Source organism: Crassostrea angulata, chromosome 2, assembly GCF_025612915.1.
Source record: "Crassostrea angulata isolate pt1a10 chromosome 2, ASM2561291v2, whole genome shotgun sequence".
In the NCBI taxonomy this organism is placed as follows: Eukaryota; Metazoa; Mollusca; class Bivalvia; order Ostreida; family Ostreidae; genus Magallana; species Magallana angulata.
The window spans coordinates 4,170,408-4,182,921 of NC_069112.1; the positions used below are offsets into that span (position 1 = coordinate 4,170,408).

At 31.6% G+C, this 12,514-nt stretch overlaps 1 long non-coding RNA gene across 1 annotated transcript; it reads left to right on the forward strand.

The window, feature by feature from the left end:
- Window positions 1–2,617, forward strand: LOC128173653 (uncharacterized). Its single transcript, XR_008242540.1, has 3 exons — window positions 1–95; window positions 488–587; window positions 1,907–2,617. It is a non-coding gene; the product is annotated as an uncharacterized LOC128173653 (long non-coding RNA).
- Window positions 2,618–12,514: the final 9,897 nt, after the last annotated feature.

Sequence of the window (12,514 nt, forward strand, 5' to 3'; positions counted from 1 at the left end):
TGGACAAGAAGGTGCTGTTGTAAAATGGAGAATTGAGAAGCATTAATAGCCTCTACAACAAGGAGATAATGCAGGAACGAAGAACTCATGTCAAGGTAACTTAATTCACAATATAAATACTCCCAATAACATTTTTAAGGCTCTAATTTATCTATCATTTGTAAACGAGATCTCGCGCCATCAAATCAAGATGGCGTCATTTTTTCAAACTTGGTTCGGCGTTTTAATTTTTATTACCGTATCTCTTTTAAATATACGTTTTGACCAAGTTAACCATTCACCAACTTTATATGCATGATAATCAAGATTATCCAGGGTATACACATATATAAATATATAAACGTCCCTAATATATGAATGCTTGGTTGGTAAACAAGACGAACAATGAATCTTTCGCACATTAAACAATTTACAAACTCTAAATGTAACGAAAGAAATTTATTAATTAAATCCGGAAAATGAAATCTTTCACGTTTTTCTTTTTCAGCATTGACAGCATACAAAGTCAATGTTTCCGGTGATTAGTTGCATCCTCTGTTCGGTGATTCGGGAGAATGTTTTGACCAGCTGGACGATGTGAACGCAAGGTATTGTTTTGAAATTGATTATTTTCACCATTAACTTATTCATGTGTTGGATGTTTAATATGTTTTACGGTGCTACCGTTCTGGCAAGCGCAGCAGGAATTACACATACCTTGCATCATTCAATGTCAACTTAGTGTTATTTAGGTATCAACGAACGTCAAAGAATTTTTGAGAGAGTATTGCTCTACAATAGCGCATCCCCCTATCCCCCTACCCCTCTCCCGAGAGAGAGAGAGAGAGAGAGAGAGAGAGAGAGAGAGAGAGAGAGAGAGAGAGAGAGAGAGAGCCCGCGGTCCCTGTTTGTAGGGATGTAATTTCCCACTTTAAAATAATTTACTGATTTGACTATGCAATATCTACATATATTTTTTAACTGTTTATTTTTTTTTCTTTATTCCTTTTTATTTAGTTTAAAATGTCCTATTGTTTATTTCCTCCATACTCATGTACTTACCTGCCTACTGTACATGCATGCACAATTAGCTTAAAATGGATCGATATGACAGTAAAGTATGGCTCTTGCTGAATATATATTTTTATATAATCTCTATATTGAAAAAAATAAATGAAAACAAATCATATGTCAGTGAGGCATCGCAGTCTATACTGAAATTGCTAGTACACGCTTTACAGATGTTTGATCCACCTCTGAATTTACCGCGGGAAATGTAGCGCGAGAGCACTATGACGTCATTCATGACTTTGTTCGTCTTTGTTTACGTATCTCGACTCAATACAAAGGTATGGAAGCAAGTAACAAATCTCTTGAGTCTCGCCAAAGCATATGCGGTACTCTAAACGTGTCTTCAAACCTTAAGACACCGTAAATTACGAGTTAAAAGTCGGCCATTTTTGGCATAGCACCACGGGTGAAAACATTAGAGAGCATTATGGGACGTAGACAAAAAATTTTGTTTGATAAACTGTAGGTTTAGCTCGTTCTTTTTCCCGCGCACACTGGTTCTTAGATAATTTACTGTAGTAATTTTTGGGAAATCCAGGTCTAAGTTCTTGAAAAGGAGGTTGATTGGGGGGGGGGGGGGGGGGTGAAACACACTTATTGTTGATAAGTTTTTCCATTGTTCAACAAACAATAATTGAATCAAAATGGAAATTACATAGCTTCAAACATAAAATGAAACATTTTAGACCAGATACTACTGTAGTCATCATATGACATAGTTTAAACAGCAACTGGCAACTGCATAGTAGCTTCTGTATTCAGAATTTTATTCAGAATGCTTTTATTACATGTTAGGCTGAATGACTTATGTTTATTGTTTAAAAATCTAAATGAAACTTTATTATTCATGTTTAAGATAAATAGAACAGACATAAAGTACAGCCCAGTGAAAGGAACAAGTTCATCGCAAGAAGAAGAATTTTAATGCTACCACTGTCCAGAACTACTATGTCTGCTGTAGCGATGATGAGATCATACGAGTGCTTCACCGGTCTGGACAATGCTCGAAAGTCCCCCAAAAAGGCCTATTTCCATAAACTACGACTCGGGTTACATCAACAACAGCCAAGGACACTCCTTATTGATTCGAATGGACACATCTCTACGACCCGACTAAACCTCTGCAGAACAAGACTTTTAAACTGTAAAGTATTCTCATTTCAAAAAACCTATTAACTATAAAAGTACTTTTTTTATATGATCAAATACCTGTATATTACAATGTCTGTCTGTAAGCTAGAATCTTAAAAAAACACATGGTTTTGACTTATTAAATGATTGATTAGACCTTGCAGATATTAATTTTCATTTTCTTAAATAATCTGTTATATTTGCAAATCTTGCCTAACATATTAGACTCCATGTAACATATATCCTCACACCTCCAAGTTGATAAGTGTTAACTACTTTTTTTCCCATTTTCTTTGTTTTAACATTTATTGATAACTTAGTTTTTATTTGCAGCAATATATGAAAAATTAAGAAACCAATCTTAAATGTAAAAACACTGCATTAGGAGATGAATGCATGGGTCATAGAAATGATAAAATACACCAAACAATATTCAATTATGTCGCATATGAAAAAATATAAAGACAACATATACCCCATGTATTACAATTTTTATATAACAAAAGTACTTGGATGGAAAGTTGTTTCCATGTGGGTTTTATTTTAATCTGTGTTATGTAACTAATATTTAATTGGAATTAGCTTTTATATCATAAGTAAAATGCTGGTACTGATGAGAATTGTAAGGTGAATGATCTGTGTGATACTTTGTATTTTATACATTCATGCTATAAAAAGCAAGTACATGTACATGTAGTAATACTTGTCATATATAAACAATGTATATTTTACTTCATGTCTTGGATTTAAAAATATTAATGTAGGTAAAGTAGTGAAATGTAGGAAGGTAAACCGTGTGTAAAGAAGAATATTCATCAGGAATGAAGTGTGTTGCAATCAGCATAATTAATTAAATGTGTACATCATATTTTTGCACATGATTTGACAGACTGCTCCATTGTTAGCTTTTTATTGGCCAACAAGCTTTTCATATCTCCCTCTGGGTCATCTATTAAATACTGACAGGCTTATGATATTAAAATCTGATCAGTTGGTACATCATGGGTGGAAATAAAAAGTTCACTTCGGACTTAATGGATTATCAAAAAAATGATATCAAATCTTGTTCTATTGTAAAACATTAGATTATATTACTAACAAAGAAAAGGTTTATCCCAACTTGTAAGTGGGTCACTTTGACCTCATTTTGGAATTTATTGACATATTCAAATCAAATCTGGGTCATACCTCTATAGTCAACTACTATTTTGTAGTGTATTTTTTTTTTTTAAAGATGGATACTTTAGACTTTTCAAAAATATTTTATGGTGTACATATTCATTGTAGTTCAAAACAAATTGAGACAAGTGTATCATGTTCATGTAACAGTGAAGTTTTCTTTGTTTTTTCATGTACGTGCAGTTATTTTGTAAATTGCATTCATATTTTTAAAAAAGTAAGATCTTTGTTGCATTTTTAAAGGGAGATTTGATCGGCATTTAATCGAGATGAAAAAAAAATACAAATGTAAAGATTTCTATGGGAGTTTTTTTTCTTGTGCAATTTTATCATTTTTTAAATAAAAGTCCCTAATAAGGGAATTGCCATATGGATGTTTCTCCATTATTGTATCTTGGCTAGCGCTGTATTTTATTCATTATTGGAAACAATTTCAGATTTTTGAACAAAATAAATTTGGAACTGTTTGAAATTGTTTTGTTTTTACATTAAGTAGAAACCTTGCTCAGCTTTTGTGAAAGCAAAAATATAAAAAGTTTCAGTAAGTTTCAGTTGCGGAAACCCTTTGTAAACAATATGTTTCCCAATTGTATATGGAGGTTGAAACTATGCAGAAACTTCAAGTTTCAGTAAGTTTCCGTCGCGGAAACCATTTGTAAACAATATGTATCCCAAACGTATATGGAGATTGAAACTATGCAGAAACTTCAAGTTTCATTAAGTTTCCGTTGCGGAAACCATTTGGATTCATGGACAGCCTAAGTTTCAGCACTGCGGAAACTTAATGAAACTTGAAGTTTCCGTGCTGAAACCTGTCGGAAACTTAAAGTAACCTTAAGTTTCCGCAGACTTTCCAAAGGGTTTCCGCAGCGCTGAAACCAGATATTTCATCCAGTGATATGTTTAACATATCTTAATTCCATTTTTGTGTTTACTCATTTCCTTTATCCTTTGTGTTTGTTTACACAACATGTATCACATATGTCTTAAGCATATTTGAAAATATGCCTTTAAATATTTTTTTTTATTTTTTAATTCATTGTTGGTACAAATTCTCTTTCTGAATTTTCCTCTTCAACTGATTATCCTGTTTTTACAACACCGATTCTTTTAAAAATTGCATTAATTTTGCAGCTCCAGCTATCTGATGAAAAAAAAAAAACAGAGATAAAAATACATATCATTTTTATTGTTGCAAATATCATATACACTGTCGTGTATCCGCGCCGGTAGTGACGTGTTTGGATAAAGTGAAAATGGTGGCTTCGTTTGCTTCTTGATAAGTTTTCGTGTTATTTAAGGCTTACATTGTCTACTTTTACATTAAAAAGATCATCAGATATATTTAAAAGCATATCAAATCTTTAAAGTTCTACGAAGTTTATGTTAAAATTATGTAATTAAGCAGTTTATGTCGATTAATTGTGAACAACGGAACAGGTTTGGATGACCTTGTTTTTCAAAATAGGATCGGTTTGGATACGCATCTGATACGGTTTGGATGTGGTTAATATATGAGTGTAACCAGTTCTTTTAATTATCCCTCGCAAAGGGGATAAAGCATCGCTACTGTGCGATATACATGCCCTCACTGCAAAGCATGCTTTTAATACTATATATATCGTCATGTAATAGACATATATGTTAAAAAAATAAACATACACGTTAAAGACTTGTGCATTTAAGTCAACAAAACGTAATATACCGTAATTTGAATTTCAGTTTTACACAAGCTCCAAATAACTTGCAATTGGCTTAGGAAAATTGCATACAGAGTGCTTTACAGATATGTTAAGTCTGTTGTATAATCATTCCATTGATATTAATTTCGAAAGATTCAGCCTTACCAAAATCTTTACCGACACAAAAAAAAAAAACGTGTTTACGACAGTTTCAATTAACTTATGATTCTATAACGTTATCCGCTATAAACGTGAAAACGTAAAAAAAAAATCAAAAGAGATCAGTCAAATACAGAAATTGAATTATACCAACTTTAAAAAGTTTAAAGTCTGTAAAATCATCTAATGATACAAAAAAAAATTCTCTTTTAAAATTGAAACGATATAATATATAGATACACTGCACAGAACAAACCGTGATAACGTGGATATATTCAATTATTGGTATCCTGGTATGGGTTTCATGACAATGAAAAAGAATTCACTTTTGATACAGAGTATTTAACTTACCAAACATCATACTTGTCTATTATTTTTAATTAAAAATTGATACGTTCCAAAAAACAACTTTTTAGTTTTGCAACAGCCTAATAACTGCGCTTTAGCAATTTTTTAACTATGACATTTTTATCATTATACTTTCATGTTAAATACTAACGCGGGTTTTGTACTTTTTCTGCAGTAACGCAACCTTCATTTCCCGCATGAGTCACCAAAACGTCTTGATATACATAGATACATATTTATCGTTTGATTTTCTGGTGAGAATTATGATTGAATAAATGTACATATAAAATGGCGATGTTTACTTAGGTCTCGTCATCATTTGAATTTTTTGGACCAACTTTTTTTAACAACAGAGTAAATACCGTATAACGGGTATTTTCTGCGGTTGTTTATTTTCTGCGGTATTTTGCGGATAAGAAAAATCCGCAAAAATTCAAAACGCAAAATATTCTTTTAAAAAAATCACTAATTTTGACACTATTTAAAATACAAGCTATAATTTTCAAACGTGATCAGTCCGTTATTAAGGGGCTCTGTGTCATATTTCACACATTATCTCATGTTACCTGTGCGATATCATTTATAGCTGAACAGATGTTAGGACTGTGTGTTTAGTCGAGTTTGAAATGAAAATGAATTGAGAAAAGTTTACAAGCAGTATTTAGTAGACTTGTAAAACATTTGAGAGTTAGTTCTCATTCACCGTTAACAGGGTAAGAATGTCGATTTTAAGATATGTAAAGCTACATTGTGAATAAAACTGATCTCCTTTTAAATTTTTTTCTGCAATGAACGCTACTGAAGTGTTTGTATCTTGTCATTTTGATAGTTATAAAAAGAAATTTGCATGCTTGTATGAATACTAATATTTTACAATAGTATTTTGTATTAATACGGAAATAAAAACGCTACAATAGTGTAAGTTTGGTTCTCTAGTTTACGTTCCCTAAGGCAAATTCGGTAAACATATGTATTTTTTTGCGGTCTAATGTAGCCGCAGAAATTGAAAACGCAGAATATAATTTGATACTTTTTAGAGGTTAAACCGCAAAAATTTCAAGCCGCAGAAAATACCCGTTATACGGTATATGACTTGGCAGACATCTATGGTACTTTGTATTATATCATTGGGAGTGAAATAATCGTAGAATTTTCTTCGTTTAGCGATGTACAGGCTTTGTATTGAATATAAACGAGGCTCACGTTCATAGTATTACATGTATTACCAAGCATGTTCTCCGTTCAACTTACTTCACGATTATACCATTTTAGAATAGCTAAAAAAACACACCATATAGTCGCTTGCCATCAAAGTAGTAGATACATGTAGTTGTCTGTTAAGGTGTTTATAAATATGATGTATTGCTTTTCAGGTTAAAGATGAAAAACTTTTTTTTACATTTTTTTATGTTCCTCAAGTTTTAACTCATTTATTCTTTTAAATTAAAGAAAGTATTCTTTTGAGATGTTAGTAAAAAAAAACTTCATATAACTATATTTACATTTTTCAGTGTTTTTCATGTGATAACACTACGTATCAATTTGTTCATATTCAGTCCAATAAATTCAAATGACGTTTGCTAATTAATATTCAAATATTTAATCGTACAATTGCTGTGAATTGAATTAATATAAGTAATAAGGAATCATTCTTTGGATATTGTGAGGTGATAATTTCGTTTCGAGCTTTATTGGATTTGACCACACCCCGACCAAAATAATCAACTCATGATACTCGATCAAAGATTGATTCCTTATTCGTTAAATAATCAATTTCTGATTAACTATATACTAAATATACCATTTTATCAGAGGAAAAAACATGCTTGTCTAAAGAAATGAACTTATAGTCATCCAATTTTAGTCCCCTTCGAACATGTTGAAGTATTTTGGTTTCATCACGCTTATAAAAGGAACAGGAAAGAAAAATTCACCGTCTGTATATTAAGTTCTTTTCACCTGACTTTAAATACATCTTTTGCATGCTGTATAATTGAATGGTCCACTATTTTTTAAAAAAGATGTATCTTCGGTTTCACACCGATAAAATGTAAACTGCTCTTTTTATGTCTAAAACATCAAAAATTCTATAGCTATAACTTTAAATTATTCAAACCGTACCATTTACACAATTTATATTTTAGCATCCAAACCGGAATAATTTATTTATCCAAACCGTACTACTTCTTTAGCAGGTGCATGAAGTTATTGCTATTTTTATACATATTGATGTATTAAAAAGACATTGGTTTGATTTTATTAGGTTAATGTAATGTTTTAAATTAATTTTGGCTGCTTCAGATTTTTAGTATGTGTTATATTATCTACGTAATCTAGAAATAGTTCTTGGTTTTAGCGTTAAAATGACACGATAACGATTGATATTCCTACAAATAAGTCGTTTTTATTAACGATGAACAAAAATAATGCACATTTTTTTCAACTGCAAAACCTTCAGAAAAATATGAATGACTATTACGATATTTTAATTAATATTTACCTCGTTGTCGATAGAAAAAAGGACACAACACTCATTGTTTTTGCAATGGATACGCCATTTTCACGTTATCCAAACATGTCACTACCGGCGCGGATACACGACAGTGATATAGACAAGTTTGTCATTCTCCTGTGAATGGTTCTCACTCACTGCAGCTTTAATAGTTTCTGAAAAAGAAACAGAGCATGTAACACTTTTTAAGATGGTTTATAAGTTTGTTCCATTATTAAAATAAAAGTTTGAAGAGTATCAAGATCAAGTTGCAAATACAACATGAGTTAAGTTTTTTCATTCTATTCCTCAAGTAAATTTTGTTGAATACTTACATCATTGTACGTTCTGGAAAGAGAGAGAGAGAGAGAAATTAATAATTATATACATGCATTAATCTCACTTTTTGTCCAACTTCTTTTTCGATGTGCTGTTTATCATTTCACAAGTCAAGTCTAACCTTCTGTCTAAAATATTAATACTAATGCAAGTAACCACCATCAGCCCTTTTAAAATTTTGCAAATTAAGAAGTGGAAAACCATTGATATATTTGTGTTATTTTTACAGAGTGAGATTTTAAAATCTTACAAAAAATTACTAGAACTAATAAAATTTTATAATTAGCGTCAATCATACAGTCAGAGCCATGTTTAAATTTAATTACCATAACTTGTATAGCAAATGTAGTGCAGATATCTTTGAGCTCAGGACGAATATCTGGATCCTGGATCTTTCATCACTTCATCGTCTTCAGACTGCATCCAAGAAATCTTACAAACCTCTGCACTACTACACCCATTTGCTACAAATTATAATACTCTGTAAAACAGTGTAACTCATTATTTGATATTCATTGAACCTAATTAAGTTTACTACAATAATATTACAAGTTCAAAAAATATACATCATGCTGCAGTTTTGCAGAAATGTAAGAAATTTTTATAATTATGTACTTATTTCTTCATAATCTCTGACACTGTGTTATTTAATGCCATCTGTGATGTGTCCACTAGTCACTGCATTCCTAAAATAAAAACACTTTTTTCAATTAGCATGTAATAAAAATTACACTATCAAATGAATATTGATAAAGATTTCTTAAAAAGAAAAATGGATTGAATTGATATAAATATTTCAATGAAAAGATATAAATCATTGTACAATTTGTGTTGACACAAAATAATTCATTAGGAATTTCCCTGTGGGATTGTAAAGACTTTTTTCATTAACAACTGATTTAAAACAGCAATATAAGACATACTCGTTGCTTTGCAATGAGCTTTGCTCTAGTTTTGGGGGCTACTTTCACTTTCCAAGTTTTTAAATGCGTCTGACTTTAATATATCTTTTATGCTTGTTTACCATTAAACTTGTAGGGTCTAAATAAACTATAGATAGTAAGCTGTTGAGTTGTAGCTTTGTGTGAAGACATTTACAGACCTAACCTTTTCTGAGATATTCTACATTCTGTCATTCGTAAACATGGTAATTACTGTTTGATTTATTCACTGTATTTTTAAAACAATTTCAACAGCCTTAGAGGTTCAATTATAGAGCTGGTTTTTAAAAAGTTTAACAACAATGATGACCGTCGCGTCGGTTGTTGACATTACATTATTTTATACAGTATGGTTTTTCAATCCGAATTTTCTAGAAGAACACAACTACAGCCCGTAGATTGACTTATTGCAATATATAATTTTAAATAGGTAAATGAACACGCATTCTTACCTTATAAAGTACAACTTAAAATCCATCCTGCAGATTCATCTTCTGCCTCCGTGACGTAAAATATGACGTATGTTTTTGAACACTAAATTTAAAACAGATTCAGGCTTAAATCCGGATTTGTTAACGAAACACTTCATATGAAAAAAATGCATGGCTAATGTTGATGATATAATTTGTTTATACACGTATTCATTACTACATATGTAAAAGTTTAAGCCAAACAAACATGTTTAAAGTAGTAAGGGGGGTAGTCTGAGGTCTGTATAGGGTCACTAATGTAGGTCACCTTGAGGTCACTATGTTGATAAAGGAGGTCACCTTGAGGTCACCTTGTTGATAAATGAGGTCAGGGTCAGGTCACCTTGATAAATAAGGTCAGGGTCAGGTCACAAAGGGTCATTGACGACCTTAATAAATGAGGTCAGGTCAGGTCACCTTTCGAGGTCACCTTGGTAACCATGTCCCTTGATAAACCTTGACAACTAGCCTAAGGTCTCCTTGACTTTGTATGGTTACCTTGATAATTCTGAGGACCTTGAGGTCACCTTGATAAATGAAACAGGGTCAGGTCACCTTGATAAATGGGACAGGGAGGTCACCTTAATAATTGACCTTAGTCTGAGGTCACCCAATTATAAAAATGAAGCTATAATATGGACACTCTGAGGTCACTCTAAGTCTGAGGTCTCAATATCATGATTAAGGTCACCTGGATATTTTGAGGTCAGATTAAGTCTGAGGTCACAGTGATAATGAATTGGTTCACTATGAGTATATAAAAAAGAAAATTCACCCTAAGGTAGTTGAATTTTAGTTCTTGGTATATATACACCACGATGTAATACAAGTGAAAAATTAATGGAAGATTAACTGAAGAAGATTTTACTCCTTCTGAAGGTACGTTTTATTTTCATCTAGTTTTTAAGACAATCCAATTAGGGTTTGTGATTATACTATGACCCAGGAACATCAATAAAAGCAATATTTATTATGTAACTAATGGCAAAAAAATCGTTCACTTTGTATATATATATATTTAATAGTGCTCTAATACATACATATGGTAAAACGTATTTAAAATTGATATCTCCCACTGTCTCATATTTTGTCACTTGCACATATTATGAACTTGGCAAAGATATATCTTTTTCCAAGACCATAATGTTAGTATATTAAAAAGGTAAATATCGTTTTGTTCATTTCACAAGCAATATTTAAAACAAATTTTCCATAATGAAAACTGAACGCAACAGTCCATCACTATTTTGTTCATTTCACAGACATCATTGGTTTATCGAATGGTAGAAAAATTAACTCGCTTGTTTTCTGGTTCATCTGTGTATTTTTCAGTGAGATAATTGACAATGATCTCACTTTGTTGCATATCCATGAATATGCGTTTCTGAAGGACCTTTAAGACTTTAAATTCCCGCGAAGCGGTTACCCGGGGCTCGACAAACCTCTGATTTAAAGCTTCGTATTTGTGGGGGTTCTTTCTCCTATAAAAAGTTACAAATTTATGTTGAATGTGATTACTAGTAATCAGATAAAAAGAAGAGTATTTCATTATTATTATACATTTATTTATTTTATTTCTCTGAGAGATGGAGAGAGAGAGTATTATATTTTATATCCTTTACAATAGTCATCAATAGTCATATCAACTGTTTTACCTAAAGGTTGTCAGGATAGAATCCTCGACATTTGAAAATGGTGTCGAATTTGTTGCGGGAGGCCAGTTCCCGTCGAAAGGAGGCGAGTAGGTACAAGTACTAGGCGTTGACACACTAGTGGTACTAGTGGATGTGTATCTAAAGATAAAAAAATACGATACTTCCAATTTTTCTAAGGATATTGGTATTATCTTACAAATAAGTATAAATAAAATTTGAATAAAATTAGTGTATATCTTTACCTTTTGAAAGGAAGTTCTGTTTTAACAGTTCCCTTGTCTTGTGTGGTTTGGGTCACTATATCCATCTTTTGGTTATTCTCTTGTTTAACTGCCGGGGTTGATGCTTGTTGTTTATTACTCGAGAGCAAAGATTTTAGCACGGAGGGTGCTGCAATGTCTTCAGTCTTTCATAAGGTGTTTCAGAAGAACAGGGAGGCTTTTTTGTTAAAATTGGAAGAAACTGACCATATAAGTAACCTACCATTAAAGATTAAGATGCATACAAACTACACTTGAGTTATGTACTATACTTTCAATACAGAGATACAATGATTTCAAACGCATTAATTAACACAAACTTAGAACTTTTGAATTAAAAAAATATTTAAAAAAAGAAGATATGTAAAAAATAAAAAAGATATCTTTATAATAAGTCTTTCTTTTAAAAAAACCCCCCGTTGTTCCATACTTAGGCGAAGGAGGAGTCTGTTTATTTAGCTGTTCCCATATATCTTCAAAGTCTGGAGAATCACTATATAATAAACAAAATGACAGTTAGTGATCAATAACCAACTGTCACATACCCTTAATACAAGCTACTTTGAGGCAAATTGAATCTAATTTTTAACGTTATAAATGTTTTCAAAGAGAAACTAATTTATTAAGTTGTTAATTTAAAACATCCGTTATGACAATTAAAATGCTTGCACGAAACTCTAACAAATGCAACATTAAGGCATTTAAAAAAACCCACCTTACCCATAGGACGGAATATCAAGTACATTTAGAAAAAACTGCACTAAATACAACATTTTATCTTAATTGCTAATTATACTGTATGGGGTAAA